A 16467-nucleotide genomic window follows, 5' to 3' on the forward strand; every position below is an offset into this window, starting at 1 on the left:
TTTCCCCAAACTCCAGACTTATATGTGGGGCCTTCTTTCTGTTCTCCATGGTGGTGTGTCCTCAGAGAACTCACTCTTCCTTTCCTACTTCCCTTGCATCTGGCTGGCCTTGGTGAGCAACTATGCCAAGAAGTGAAGAAATATTGTCACCTAAACACAAAAGCCCTGGGTGGGGTGACTTTGCTAAAATGGAAATTCATTTAAAAAGTACACAGCTAATTTACTGTTTTGGGATCCTTAGAGGATAAGAGGGTCTTTGTGAACTCTTAGATAAATAATACATAACAATGGTAGAAGCAGAAGATCAGTCACTTACTACATGGCAGTCACTGACCCAAGTTTGTCAATTTAAGTCTTAGGCAGAACCTCTCACAAGCAAAACAAAAACGTAGATTTCACTCAAAATATGCTTTGGGGGCCTAGAGAGATGACTCAGCGGGCAAAGCGATTGCTGATCAATCATAAGGACTTAGTTTGGATCCACAGAACACCTGTAATCCTGGTGCTGGGGAGCAGAGACAGGAGCCCCAGGGGGTCCAGTCAATTTAGCCAAATTGGTGAGCTCCAGAGTCAATGAAACACTCTATCTCAAAAACTGAAGGAGTCAATGATTGAGAAAGTCTTCTTTATGTCAACCTGGCTATTAATCTTATTTTAACACAGCCAGAAGGAGGGCAAGCACTTTGTATTAGTTACTTTTCTGTTGTGATAAAACCCCATGACAAGGCAATTTATAGAAAGAAGAGTTTCTTAGTATTTACAGTCCAGAGGGTTAAGAGTCCACTGTAATGGGGAAACATGGCTGTAAGCAGCAGGCATGGCAGAGGCAGCCTCTTCACCTTTAGGGGACCTATTCTCACATATAACAATGGCTTTTGACAAGAAATCACATGCTCATGATGGAGCAATGGTCTGTTTTGTTACATTCCAACTTCTATGAAAATGGATATCAGCCAAATAGCAGGGAAAAATTTCTCTATCCTAAACTGCAACCTTAGTCAGAATTGTTTTATCCACTGCTAAGCTAAAGAGCCTGTGGTCCAATCCTTATCCCTTAAGTTTCATCTCTGCTGAGTTCCTTTCCCAGCTGTTTTAAAAAGTGAGCCTTGTGTACCCTTTGTAACCCAGATGGTAAAGCAAGAAACTGTACGTTGGACAGACACCTATGGCCTTCTAGCATAGGGAATGGGGACACAAGGGCTTCCATCCCTAATGGAGGCGCTAACTTCTGTAGGAGGGAGAGTTAGTTTTCCTTAAGGGCATGAGACTACATTGTAGTGGCAGCCCACATGCAAGAACCTGTGGGCTGTAGAAATTGGACTCTGTGGGTTATTAACAACAAAGGAAACAAGAAGTTGGTAGGGGATAGAAAGGTGGAGGTGTGGATCTGAGAGGAGTAGGGGTAAATATGATAAAATACATTGTGAGAAATTTTCAAAGAATTAATAAAATATATTATAAATCAGAAGTGGTTCTGTATTTGCATAAACACTTCAGGTTTTCTTCTATAAAGTCATAAGCTTCTTTAGGGCAAAGATGATGTCATTTACATTTTGAATCCTTATATGTACCCTAGGAATTGTTTGAACTCAGTATTAACAAGGTCATATTAAATAAATATATTTAACACATTCTTACATAGATCTCAGTCTAGTGGAAAGAACTCTGAGTTTTACAAACATTAACTTTATTTGCTTTGGTTCTGTTATGATCTAGGGACCCTCTATGTTACCCAGGCTGCTCTCCAGCTCATAGGCTAAGGCAGTTCTCTCACCTTGGCCTCTGAGGAGCTGGAACTACGAATGTGCTTCCATCACTATCAGCTTCCTTTAAATCTCATAACATTCCAACAGCCTATGTTTCATTTTCATGCTAATTTCATGGATGAGGAAATCAAGTCACAGAAAGGTTAAGTAACTAGCCAAAGATGACCTAAGTACAGGATCCAAACCCTGGCAGTGGGTAGGGCTCTAGTTACTTTAGTTTTGGGCTATCCTCAATGGGGTATCTGAGTACATTTGCTAAGGCATCATCAGACCATGTTCTGACACATCGTTCACAGTATGACAACCACTTTGAAAACAGGAGGTTTTCACGGTGAACTTGCTGTAGCATACTTCTTCTAATACGAGGATAAATGATCCATTTTCTTTGACAATTCTGTGCTTTCTTGAAAAATAAGTTTTGGTTTTTCTCAATCTTCCCTCCCCACTTTTCTAGGTATATTAATTTCTACATAACGTTTCTTTCGAGGATTTAGCACCCTTCTCCAGTTTACCAAGGTGATAATAAATTTGGATTTATACCTTTTGGCAGATGTTACCTTCCAAAATTACATCATTGCAAATTTAACAATATGACTCAATTTCACTATCCAAGTAAATGACAAAAGTCTTTCTTGGGGAATATTGGTCATGTTAGCTGTTGGATGTGTCATTCAGGTCATGCTAGTTGGGTAGATTAGAACAATTAATTCCAAACAAAAAACTAATGTGATCTTACTAGGCACACTGCATAGATCATAGTTTCTATGATTCAAAGCCTCATACTAAGAATTTATGTGACTACTAGAGCTCATTTACAACAGGTAGTATTTTATCCTAATTCAAAAATGTGCCTAAGAAATGTTGCATTTCTTTGCTTAAAATTTTAACCTAGCAATTTAAAGTCTCCACTTGGCCAAGTACATGGGGATTAGAATGTCAGTCATTTTTGGAACTCCCTCTCCTTCCTTCATGAGAATCCAGAAGCCTCAGAAAAACTCAGAGATAGGGAAGGGTATGCATTCTTCAATCCAATGTGGTCTCTATGGACATTTTCACCATCCAAGTTTGTCTAAATCCCAGGGGCAATTTACTGGCAATCCATGAGGAGGGCACAGGAATGCTTGACAAGACTTCTTCAATGTTCCAGCAATACCTGCTGAGATTCTTCTGTTCCACCAGGGAGTAATGAAACTCCCAACTAGGGAATTTAGTGGCTAAGTACAGAGCTTTCATAAGCTAGGGAGTGTCTTCCTCTCGACTCTCTTCTCTCTTCCTTAGGCATTTACTCCCTTCTAAGAACATCCAGCCTAGTTCTTTCTTTACATATTTAGGTGTTTACCAAAGGCAGTCAGAACCAATAAATACAAACCACAAGCAGTGACAAAACTTTCCCTGACAAAAGAAGTAGAGGGGCTGGTTCCTAGAAGCAGGGAGACATATAGGAGCCCTTTGAGAGGCTAGGTGGCAGGGTTCTTGTTTTCAGCTTGCACCCAGTTTTCTGGCTGTTTGCCATATGACCTGACCATTTGTGTAACAACAAAAGCTTTAGGAATTCAGAGGGCAGGGCATGCCCTGTGTGTTGAATTTCCCAGGGCTAGCTAGAAAGAAATACAAGTTTATGGGGAAAGTCGTTCAAGCAGAGAAAGAGAGGAAGAGAAAAAAGCAGGGGTTGGGGTGGGGATTAAAATGTATTGGAAAGAAAGTTTGAACAAAGAAAGTAAATGTGCTCTGCCATTTCCTGAAAGACTGTGGAAGAAGAAGACTATAGAACACAGGATGTGAAAAGTCACATAGCATCCAAATTGGTGTTCTTCTTCTCCTTATGGATAGAAAAGAAAACCATATTAAACAAAGAGAAATGGAAATGGGTGGCTGTAGTCCTGGTGTGCCATGTGTGATTCTGTGGGTCCGCCATGTTGTTTTGTTGTATAAGGTCAGGATGAGAACTTCTACTAGATAATAACCATGAAGCTGTACAGACCCGGCTTCCTTCTACCTAGAAGGTCTTACTCTGGATATCCTGAAGGCAGCTGAAGGATTTCAACTGCTACGCCTGACTCACACCCAACTTTGTAATATATCAGGAATCACTCTACAAAACCCAAAGTTCACATTTATTCTCACCCACTGAGGTATGAAGGTTAAGCCAGGCAATAGAAACAGTGGTCTGTTGGAAGGCATCTCAAGCATTCCCTTGCTTTTTGATGGATTTGAACTTTGAAGGCATCGATGTTTGTTAACTCTTAAGGGAACTGTATAATTTGCTTTAGATCTGTTTGTGATTTGTATGCCGTATTTACTAAAGGCTGATATACAAGGTTATCCTAGGGACTTCATCCCTTGGGCTTTGGCAAACAGCCACTCTTATTTAGTGGGGCATGGGTGGCATGTCAGTTGTCCACTCTAATTTCTCAATGAGACAAGTGCCATGCATATTTTTCTTATTATGCTGCTGGTATACACAGTGCAGTTTTACACACCATGGTTGGTGTTCTGGAAGAGAATGAGAGTTAAAGAACTATTGAGAGAATGTTTTTACATAATAGAAAAAGAATCTAGCCCTTCAATCTGAGAAACAATAACGAGTGCTAAGGACACCTTTGCCACTAAAGTTCACAAGGGACTACAAGGCAACATTTTTAAAAACCTAATGTGACTTTTAAGGCTTTTGTTTATGCTTCTTTGTCCTGAAGATGACTAAAAACTGTAGGAAGGTTGCTTATTTTAAGATTTTTCTGTCATTTCATGTCCTCTGAGGACAAAAGCCTCTCCAGTGAAAGAGACAGTCTTTCTGTATGGTTACAATTCGGATATTACTGAAAAAATTATCTTATTGTATTTTGAGCAGAGCGAGTATAAGTTTAATAAGGAAAAAGTGGAAAAGAATGTGAGAGGCTCCAAGGGAGAAAATTACTCTTCATGTGTGTTAATGATATATAATTTTATTTGTGTGTCTTTCTATGTCTGTGTGTATGTTTGTCTGTCTGTCTGTCTGTCTGTCTGTCTGTCTGTGTCTATGTACATGTATGGGCATGTCCATGGGGGTGAGTGAGCTTGTGAGGAGGGTACTGGCTATCCTCTATCATTCTCTATCTATTTATTTGGAGCAAGGTCCCTCCCTGAAGCTGGAGTTTGCATTTACTTGGCTAGGCAGGAAGCCGGTCAGCTAGCTCCAGTGCTCCTCTTATCTTACCTTTCTAGAAGGTAAGTACAGGGGTTCAAGGATGCTTGGCTTATTACCTGGGTACTGCTATTCAAACTCTAGCCTTCACTGCTATGCAAGTGCTCTCAACTACTGGACCACCTCAGCCACCCAGAAACTGGAGTTATCCTCACCCACCTGCACACCTAAGTCATGGACAGTCTGAAGGTGAAGGAGTCCTTAAGATTATTGCAGGTAATTTTTTTGAACTCCCACTAAGTTTAATTATTTAAGATGAGACTTGGAAGTAACTTTAAATGTTACATTTAGATGCTTACAGTAAAACTGATGGCAATTAAAAACGGAAGAAATTTGAATACTTACGAGAGGAACCAGAGAGAAGACTGGTATACTCTGTAAGCCAGCACAGCCAGAGGAACATCTCAGGGCTCTGTGTTAATGCTAGATCTAAAATATACTGGGTAGAAAATTATAGAATAAAGGCTCTTTCTATCTCTCTCCTTCAGTTGAGTGAGTGACTTTTGCTTTGCTTTGAGACATGGTCTTATGTAACTTGGGCTGACCCGGAACTCACTATTCAGCCAAAGATGACTTACCTTCTGATCTTCTTCCTCCATGTTCTGAGTGCAGGGATTGCAAGCCTGAGCTATCATGCTCACATTATGGAGTGCTGGCGGAATGGATACAGGCCTTCAAGCATGTTCCACAAGAACTCTACCTACTGAACTACATCTCCAGGCCCTGGTTATCTGTTAACATTTGAGATCAGGCATTTCAAGATGAATAATATTCCACATAAATAAATACTTGGTTTCATATCTACACCGTGTATTATAAATGTGTATGTTTATCACATGCATAAATGCTGAGGTATTGGTCTGGACTAGCAGGTGATTCTTCAGCATCAGAGTCCTGAGGGAAATGATGACCAAGAGATGAAAAGATAAAGAAGTAGACAAGAAATTTGTCATCAGGAGGTCTTACACAAGCTGATGGATCATGCAAGTGAACTTATTAAGAAATACAGAATCCTATATGCATTTTGATGGGGAAAATGGAATGGAGTCAGCAGCAAGCCATTCTCACACAAAGGGACAAAGTCAGTAAGAAGCTAATCAGGCAATGTTACACAAAGGGAACACAGGGTATCTCAAGAGTATCACAGACCAAGCACACAACATCCTTGGGGCTGATGACCATAGCTCCTTAGGGTGGTAAGAGCTGGGTTCTCAAGAAGCCACAGCTCCACCAGAGCCCTGGCCTGAGACCATTATTGAACTTGCCAAGCATATTCCTGGACCTCAGGGGAAAGCTCTCAAGGCTCAGCCCAAGGCTGTTACTATCTTTGTCATGCATATTCCTGTTTTAGAGAAGTTATTTCCTTCCTCATATATCAGAGCCTCATGTAGATCTAGCCTTCAACAAGGTATGATTTTATATACCTTGAAAAGCCATAATCAACATACTTTTTAAATTATGGCTTTGTATTATCCTGTGCTAATATCTTGGGGGGGGGAATATATGTTCATGGTAAGGATTATCATGAATTCAAATGCTTAGAAAAATCCACATATCAAATAGTCTTTTTAAATTGATTTTAGATTTTATCAAGCATTTTCAGGCTTGGATAACTAAGATCTCTTTGGGAAGGGTGTTAGACACTGGGCATGATTTTATGGGTTTTATGCAGTCTGCCTCTGTTTACATTACCTTCATTAATCCTTTGTAAAAATTTTTAAAGTACCTTTCCCTCTTAGTGATAAGGTTTGGTTCAAACTTTATATAAAAGAGGCCACTAGTCCTTATGACAACACAGCAGAGTGAGCAAACAACAGCACCAATGAACATATTCAATACTGGCAATACTCAATTTCTTTCTAAATGCTTAAATTACAAAACAGATAAATAAGGGTTTGGAGAGATGATTAAGTTGTTAGGAGTGCATACTTCTTTTGAAGAGGACCCATGTCCAATACATAGTACCCATACCAGGTAACTCCTGATTCAGCAAAATTTGATGACCTCTTCTGGCCTCTGTGGGCAAACCCACACATATTCAGACATAATTTAAAATTGGATATGTAAAATATTGAAAACAGATGAATAGGAGGTCTAACATTTTCTACTCTCCATTGATTTAAAAAAAAAAAAACCTGCTAGCAAGTTACATTCAATTGTGGAAATCCCATCTGAGACAAAATTAATCTAACAGTGCGACCATTTTAGGAAATGACAAAGACTCAAGTTCAAGAATGCAAGTGACTTTTTTTTTCTTTTCAGTGTAAAATTGGGACAAGGAAGGGTGGAGTAAAGTCTTTTGTAAAACGCTAAAATTGTGTCCTCATTACATTTTAAATCTCTTGTAAATACCACATTCATTCACTAATACTGTACATGCCTAGCTTTAGACTGAAGACTATAGAATTAGTCACATGGGAACAAAACAATGACTGACAGCTGTACAAAACATGGCAGCTTAAGGCTGCGTTATGGCATGAATCAGAAGAGCAAGGGTCTGTGTTTGAGGTTGAGTCATGGTTATGAGGAAGACTGCCATTACCTCCTTGCAGAACTATCTCTGCAATTATATTTTATAATGTAGTTAAATCTTTTTAAGACACTTTTCAGGTTATATACCCAATGTCATATTTAAGTGGGACAATTGCTTATACGGTATCAAATACCACTAATATTTTGGTGGCTGACACTTTAAAGACACCTTCTCAAAAGAGTTCATAGCCATGTAAGGGGCACTGTAGTATATTTATGTTAGAGTCAAGATATTCTGTTAGCCAGCTTCTATCAAAGTCTGGAATCATAGATCTGATTACACAACAATGGCAATTTCATATAATCTTCCCTGAGAGCAGGAGTACACTTCTTTTCCTCTCTGAATCTAGGGAAAGTTCTATAAGACCCCCTGAGCCATAAAAGCACTGACAAAGAACACAGGAGTCCTGCAGCTTCAGTGGGGGTATTGTTTGCTAATAACACATTTAAGTCAGGATAAAAAGTACATTTCTGCTGCCCCAAGGCATGGCTCACCTCACTGTGTAGGGGGCAAAGAGAGAAAGTGAAAATAACTATAACAGTTTCAAGATTTCCTAGAATATTACAAATGTCCATATGGGATCATACTCCCATGAATATTCCATTTGTTTGCATGACTGCAGCCAAACTATAAGTCATATTGTGAAGTCTATAGCCTTCCCATGTGCCTAGAGTCTCTGTGAAGTATAGACAAGATAATCAGCCCAAAGGGCAGTCCCAGGGTGTGAATTAAAATAGTTAATGTCACTTTCTCATCAACATGTCAAGAATTAGGGTGGCAAATTACATCGGTGTGCACAGAAATAGGAACCATCACAGATTAAGAGTGGATGTCTGAACACATGTTGGTGAACAATCACAAAACAGTAGGTGTACATGAATATTCATGCCCTCAAAGATCCATCAATTCTGCTCCTGAGCTCATATTCTGTGATAATTCTCACGCATAAGTCCAAGGAGACATTTCTCGGGATATTCTCTAGAGTAATGGAAGAATATCAAGGGAACCAAGTTGTCAGTCACTAAAAATATAGATAAGCAAAATGAATCACATGTACAATCAAAATGATACTCTCCATTTTCTCTATTGCTTCTATTTTCATTTTCCGGTCTTCAACACTTTTATCAATTTCCTTGTAGGAACCCATTTTTGGGGGACTTCATTTGGATCCTGCCGACTTTCTCAGTTTGTATCTGAGACGGGGAGTGTGGATTGAGAAACAGCAGGTAGAAAAATTAAAGATACTAAGAAAAGACAGATACACAGAATACAGTTGGGAGGGCATTCCAGCAAATACTGAATGTGCCAAGTTTATTGGTCAAATTTCTTATATACACAAATCAAAAAGGGGGAAAGGTAAAATACTTTTTACCATGATACAGAAAACAAATGGATTTTCTTCCTTAAGCCTCCAAACATTTAGCAACCACATCTTAGAACTAACCTCTTGTTGTCTAGGTAAGACATCCATATCTTAAACCAAACTTCCTTCAGTAGTCACGTCTTAGAACTTTAGTTCCTGTGACTTTAACCTTGAAAGAGTAAGGATAGTTTTGAACTCTCTGACCTTAAGTCAAGATGAAGCAGAGCTATTTCTTTGGGTCTTGACATTTCCTTTAACTGTTTGAAAGGAAAACCTCAACATAAAACCAGACACACTGAATCCAACAGAAGAGAAAATGTGGTGGCCTTGAACACATCAGCACAGGAGACAATTTCCTAAACAGAACACTGGTAGCACAAGTACTAAGATCAACAATTAATAAATGGGACTTCATGAAACTGGAAATATTCTGTAAGGCAAAGGACACTGTCAATAGGACAAAACAGCAGCCTACAGAATGGGAAAAGATTTTCATCAACTCCACTTCTGATACGTGGCTAATATCCAAAATATATAAAGAATTCAAGAAACTAAATATAAACAAACAAACAATCCATTTAAAAATGGGGAACAAACCTAAACAGAGGATTCTCATTACAGGAATCTAAATGGCTGATAAACACGAAGAAATGTTCAAGATCCTTAGTCATCAGGAAAAAGCAAATTAAAACTACTTTGAGATTCCATTTTATAACTATCAGAATGGCTAGGATCAACAACACAAATGACAGCACAAGTTACTGGCAAGGATGTGGAGCAACGGGAACACTCTTCCATTGCTGATGGGAGCACAAACTCATACAGCCACTGTGGAAATCAATACGGTGGTTCCAAAGAAAACTGGGAATCAATCTACCTCAAGATTCAGCTATGTCACTCTTGGGCATATACCCAAAGGATGCTCCATCCTACCACAAGGGCACATGCTCAACTATATTCATTGTGGTTTTATTCACAATAGCAAAACAAACAAACAAACAAACAAACAAACTGGAAACAACCTAAATGTACCTCAACCAAAGAATGGGTAAAGAAACTGTGGTATATTTACACAATAGAATATTACTCAGCTGTTAGAAAAAAGTGACATTATGAAATTTGCAGCCAAATAGATGGAACTAGAAAAAACTCATTCTGAGAGAGGTAATGCAAAGCCAGAAAGACAAGCATACGGAAATAGAAAAAAATCATCTGAGAGAGGTAACCCAGAGCCAGAAACACAAACATGATGATATGTATTCACTTATAGATATAAAAAAGTGGATATTAGCTGTTAAGAATAATCACACTACAATTCATAGTCACAGAGAAGGTAGACCAAGAGGAGAGATCTTGGAGGATGCGTGGATCTCCCTGGGAAGGGGAAACAGATCAGATTTTGTCGGTGGACTGGGGTTGGTGAGGATGGGAACAGGAAGGATCAGGTGAGGGAGCGAGGCACAGACAGAGCATAGGGAGCACCGACCGAAATAGGTAGGCATTTAAGGGGTGACGTGGAAAACTAGTGCAGTGGAAGCTTCCTGGAAACTCTGAGCGTGACCCTAGTGAGGATTCCTGGTAATGGAGGATATGGTGTAGGGGAAGCTGTTTGTAGCCAGCCCCTAAGTAGGTGTGGCTACAATATGGAGCCTGAACCAGCCATCCTCTACAACCAGGCTAGCTTACCAGTGGTGGGACAACCCAGCCACAACCTGTCTTGTCTGCAAGATGTACTGGGGCAATGGTGGCTCAGAGATTGTGGGAACAGCCAACCAATGGCTGGTCTAATTGGAGGCCCACACCTTGAGAGGGAGTGCATGCCTGACTGTGCCTGAATGGCCAGGATCCGGAAGCTGGATGGCTCAGAGACCTAGGGCAGAACCAAAATTGACCGAGGAAAAAAAAGTCAATGAAATGATTCCTAATGATATCCTGCTAGACTCAATAGAATCCATACCTAACCCATTCATCATCAGAAAGGCTTCATCCAGCATCTGATAGGAGCAAATACAGAGATCTGCAGCCAAACCTTAGGAGCTGGTGGGGGGGGGGGGAGCTGAAGAAGAGAGGGAGGAAGGATTGTAAGAGCCAGAGGATTCAAGGACACCAGGACAACACAGACCACAGAATCAACTAAGCAGGGATCATAGGGGTTCAGAGAGACTGAAGGGGTAACCTCATAGCTTGAATGGGACTGCAACAGGCCCTTTGTACACATGCCGAGGTTCTTTAGCTTGGGTTTTTTGTTGGATTTCTAATAATGGGAGTTGAGATGTCTGACTCTTTTTGCCTGCTCATGGGACCTTTTTCCTAGTATTGGGTTGCCTTGTTTAGCCTTGATATGAGGGTATCTGCCTGGCTTTATTGCATCTTTTTATGTCATGTGAAGTTGATATCACTGGGAGGCCTGCTCTTTCCTCAAGGGAAATAGAATAGAAGTGGATCTGGGGAGGAAGGGAGATGGGAAGAGCTTGGAGGAGGAGGGGGGAAGAAGGCTTTAGTGAGAATGTATTATATGAGAGAAGAATTAATAAAAATGAATTAAAAAATAATAACCTGCAGTGATCAGAATCCATCAGAAACACACTTGCACGCATGCACAGACACATGTACACACACACACACACACACACACAGACACACCTATTATATAGATAGAAGTCAGAAGCAATATGACTATATTTGCTATCATTACAGTGTCTTTAAGCTCTCTCTTTTTAGTTTCTTGGTTTCTTTTTATATGAGAATCTTATTTAAGTTCATTTGAGGAATTTAGTTTCTTGTCTAATTCTTGTCTTTCTTCTCTGAAAGATTGCTTTCCAATTCAGGGAAAGCTGGAGGCTGAAGAGGACTCAAACCAAAACTATTTTAAGTGTAAGAATCTAGGCAGATAATAAAAACATATTTTTTAACTTACCCGAATAGTGCACATCTGCATTTATTTGTTTTCCGCTTTTGTAGGTTCTGTGGGTGGTAGGCCAGGAAGAAGCACACAGACATTTGTTTTGGGACTGTGCAGTGTAAACAGCATTACCACTGCAAGGAAGAATGTGAAAGCAAAAATCAACAAGGGGTCAGAGTCCAGACCTACAGGCAGCCAGAGTACACCAAGGAACCAGGGTCTTCCTTTATCTTTCCGTCCCATCAGGAAAGCTTCTTCAAAAGATGCAAGGGTCTGACTAGAACTTTGAACTTGGACTATTCTGTCTTGGCTATAGCTGTCTACCACCAAGCTGCTGTTTGGACAACAGTTAATTGTCAGCTGTCTGGGCTAGCTCACTGTAAACATATTATAGTGTTACACAGCTCGTGTTTTATTTAAATTCACTTGTCATCAAGGTCCTTGACTGTAGCTTTGTGATTTAGCTTGAGAGAGGTGATTTTTACTCCTGTTGAAAACTGCCTGTCATTCATCTCATACTTTGCTCTGAAGGCATGCACAGTCCCCTCTAAACTGATGGAGCAAGGCCTGGTGCTCTATGGCAGCTTCAAGGAACAGAAATTTATACTAATCATGCTGAACACTCATAGTTAACATATGGAAACACATGTGAATACATAACAACATGGAACCACACCAAGTGATTTTGTCATGCTGATCTTATGTCTTGGGGTTGGCCAGGTTCTTAGTGAAGGCCCAGCTCTGACACTTACGAACATGAAGACAGGTATGTGAAAGAGTTTTCACTGAGATTTGTGTCAGACAAATGAGCTCACCCACAGAAGGCCCCTGGTCTTCTTCTGCCATGGGTAGTTATGGTAGTTTGAATGTAATTGGACCCCATAATCTTATAGGGAGTGGCATTATTAGGAGGTGTGACTTTGTTGGAGTGGGTATGGACTTGCTTGAGGAAGCGTGTCCCTATGGGAGTGGGCTTTGAGGTTTCCTATGCTCAGGATACTGCCCAGTGTCTCTGTCGACTTCCTGCTGCCTTCTGATCAAGATGTATCCTGCATGCCACCTGCATGCCACCATGCTCCACAGCGTGATGACAATGGACTGAACCTCTGAAACTGTAAACGAGCCCTCTCTAATTAAAAATATTTCCAGTATAAGAGTTGCCATGGTCATGGTGTCTCTTCGCAGCAATAGAAGCCCTCCCTAACTAAGACAGAAGTATACCTGCAGAGCATACTCCTTCAAAGGGAAAAACATACCTCATCCTACCTAGTCAAAGCCTTCGAGTTGTTATCACAGCCAAAGGAGATTTTTATCCCTTGCTGTTCCAAAGATCTCAGAACGGGGTTTCCTATGGAGGTCTGTCATCACCCATGTGGGTTGCATTCTTGGAGGACAGGTGAGCTGGTGTGGGAGGGACTGTAAAGGCAGCAGAGAAGTCTCTCAACATCCAGAAGTCTACCACATCTTTAAGGCATAGATTTGTCCCTAATCTTCACAATTTTCATTTGATTCAAATGAAGAATTTACACAGTCAGCAACTTTATTTGGTGCTCGAAACATGTTAACATAAAGTCATTTTAAGTGAAATTCCCAGAAGTTGGGGGAGACATGGGGTACAGTAGAAACTGGGGGTGTCCACGTGGTGGTGGCCTTTAATCCCAGCACTTGAGAGGCAGAGGCAGGTGGGTCTTTGTGAATTCGAGGCCAGCCTGGTTTACAAATCGAGTGCCAGGACAGGCTCCAAAGCTACACAAAGAAATCTTGTCTCGAAAAACCAAAAAGAAGACAAAAAAGAAAGAAGGAAGGAAGGAAGGAAGGAAGGAAGGAAGGAAGGAAGGAAGGAAGAAAGAAACAAAGAAACAAACAAAGAAACAAACAAACAAACAAACAAAGAAACAAACAAAGAAACAAACAAAGGAAGGAACTGGAGGCAATATCTCCCAAATATGAGTTGATTTGGCAGTCATAAATGTGCTGCCTAGGATGGAGAAGGCAATGGCTTAGTCATGTGATGAAGGCTCTGAGTGGAGGAAGATGGAGCTTGGTCTGGAGAAAGAGGAGGACCAAGGACCAAATTAGCCCTCCAGCTTCATTGGTGGGACACTGCTCTGAGTTCCTTACTGAGACAAGCAGGGAAAGATGAACCATTGCCCCAGCCAATTTCAGATTCCTAGAAGCTAGAGAGATTGGGCCTTTTATCTTATAGGTACCTAACTTTTGTTCAGTACATTTCTTTGAGCCATAAATAAGATGGAAGAAGAGCCAAAGTGATCCATAACCAAATGGGAGTTTGTGGCCTTCTGTTGTCACTATTCCTGATGGCATCTGATGGGCTTTAACATAAATTCTGGAAGGAATGGATGCTGGTATGAAAGACTTCAAATGACAAACCCTTAGGGACACAGTCTGATGTCCCTGTGAGTCTCCCCCTGATCTAGTGAGTGTTCTGTCTTAGCATTCTTAAGAGAATCAAATAAAGCATCAGCCTCCTGGCTCTAACCAGGGGTAACTAACTCTCTTAAGGGTTCTTCATCTTTCTACCTCAGGACATTTTAAAACTTTTAACTATTACTGAAGGAGTGGCCCAAGTGCTTGTAATTTTATAACTGTCTTTTATACTGGGTCTAATGAAATATAACCAGGCCTCTATATTGTTTCTGTATTTTTCCTTTTATTGATTGGTTGACCATTTGATTAAAGCATGTAAAAAAAAAAAAGTCAACTCACACAAATAAAGTTGGAAAGAGCAGAACAGAGCAAAGTCTGTTCAATAGTTTGTTTTGTTGGGGGCGTTGAGTTTTTTTGTTTGTTTTGTTTTGTTTTGTTTTCGGTAACTGTGGACATTCCTGTTGGTACTACAGCAAAACATGATGAGGTAGCTAAAATTTTTTGAGTTACAATAGGAAATATGAAACCAAGTAAATAAGATGATTCTGTCACTTTAAAATCTATTGAGTAGATATATTACCCAGGCATGATTTCATTGCCTCACTCATTGGTCAGAAGGAAAAGTAAGCATATAAATCTTCCAAATGTTGAAACATTTCATTCCACAACCTAAAAGTAAATCACATCTGTATTTATCACCACCAATCTCATCAGAAAAGTTCTTTCATTTTCCCCCAGTCCCTTTAAAATGTTTAAGTATTGTGAGTTATCTAAATATGACATTCCCAAAAATTGAATTTGAAAGCTAAAACAGATTCAATTCAGTAGGTCACCTTCATGTGACTGTTTCATTTATTTTCATGAAAATGCATGCATTGCACAAATCTAAATAAGTGTAAATGCCACTCATTATTTTGAGTAAAAAAACAAAATAGTGTTCAAAAAACAAAAACAAAAAAACAGGTAGTTAGGGCCATAACCCAAGCCATCAGCTGGTGCTTTCCTTAGGAAAATACCCTACCTGAAGACACAGTAGTTATGCTTTCTGTGTGCTACTTATCTTAGGCCATGGTTGAGCTCAGTAAATTAATGTTTTTCACCCTTTAAGGACATTCTTAAGAAAAACCATAATTATTTTTTTATTGTGAATATGTGTAGTGTCCTAGTTATTGTCAGTTGTCAACTTGACACTGCCCAGAGTTACCTGAGAGAGTCTCAACTGGGTAATCACTTCCATCAGATTAGCCTGTGGGCATGGGGGGCATTTTCTGAATTGCTAATTGATGTAGGAGGTCCCGTCTCAATGTGGGTAGTGCCACCCCTGGACAGGTGGTCCAGGGTTATATAAGACAGCTAGCTCTACAGGCAAGAGAATCAAGCCATAAGCAGAATTCTTCTGTGGTGTCTACCTCAGAATTCCTGCCCTGACTTCTCACACTGATATATTGTTAACTGGAAATTTAAGTCAAATAAACTTTTCCCCATCCAAGTTGCTTTTTGGTTAGTCCTTTAATACCTCAACCAAATGCAAACTAAAGAAGATGGTAAAGAACACAGTGATTAAGCATAAACCTTGCTCTTAGTCATTCACACGAATCATTAAAGGGAATCCAACCTGAAATGTTTGTTCTCTACAAAGAAGCATAAGGTTACTTGGGGTTGCAAGATGGTGAAATAGAAACTTTATGTAGTCATTTCCATTCTTGTTAATGGAATTACTCTGATTACTAATATAACTAAAATGTTGTTAAAAAATAAATCAACTCAATGCTGAACCAAGGAAGGGTCCCTCAGTATCTGGGATGCAAGGTTTTTACATGTATTATACAAATTTCACTAACTCCTTCCTCTTTGCTTGGCTGTAAATACATGTAAACACATAATGTGTTCTGCTTAGTACTGAGGTCTGAAAATCTAGACTTCCATATCCAAGAACCTGCTGACATTTACTTGTGCAAGTACTGAAATCATCTCAGACTTCTTTTCTCTTTCTGAGTAAAGAACCACTCCAGACACCAACACATCATATGCAGGCATTTCCATGGGTCAGGAAGATTAACAGGGCAGAGCACCACTGAATCTATTCTGAGAGGTCTGGAGCCTTGGTTGGGAAAGCAGAGCTGGGTGTCTTGAATACTTGGGGCTAGTTTTATCTGAACACTCATGTTTGGTTGTCTTCATTCTCATGTTTAATGTCTGGGTTGAATGTCTAAAATAAGACTATTTTAGACCAGAACTGTCGACCAGAACACCTACACAAGGCCAAATGACTTGAACTTTTTTTTTTGTTTAGCAACTGGGCCGCAAGAGAATCCATCCAAAATATAGTCTTTC

This window comes from Cricetulus griseus, chromosome 4 (assembly GCF_003668045.3).
Source record: "Cricetulus griseus strain 17A/GY chromosome 4, alternate assembly CriGri-PICRH-1.0, whole genome shotgun sequence".
Classification (NCBI taxonomy): Eukaryota; Metazoa; Chordata; class Mammalia; order Rodentia; family Cricetidae; genus Cricetulus; species Cricetulus griseus.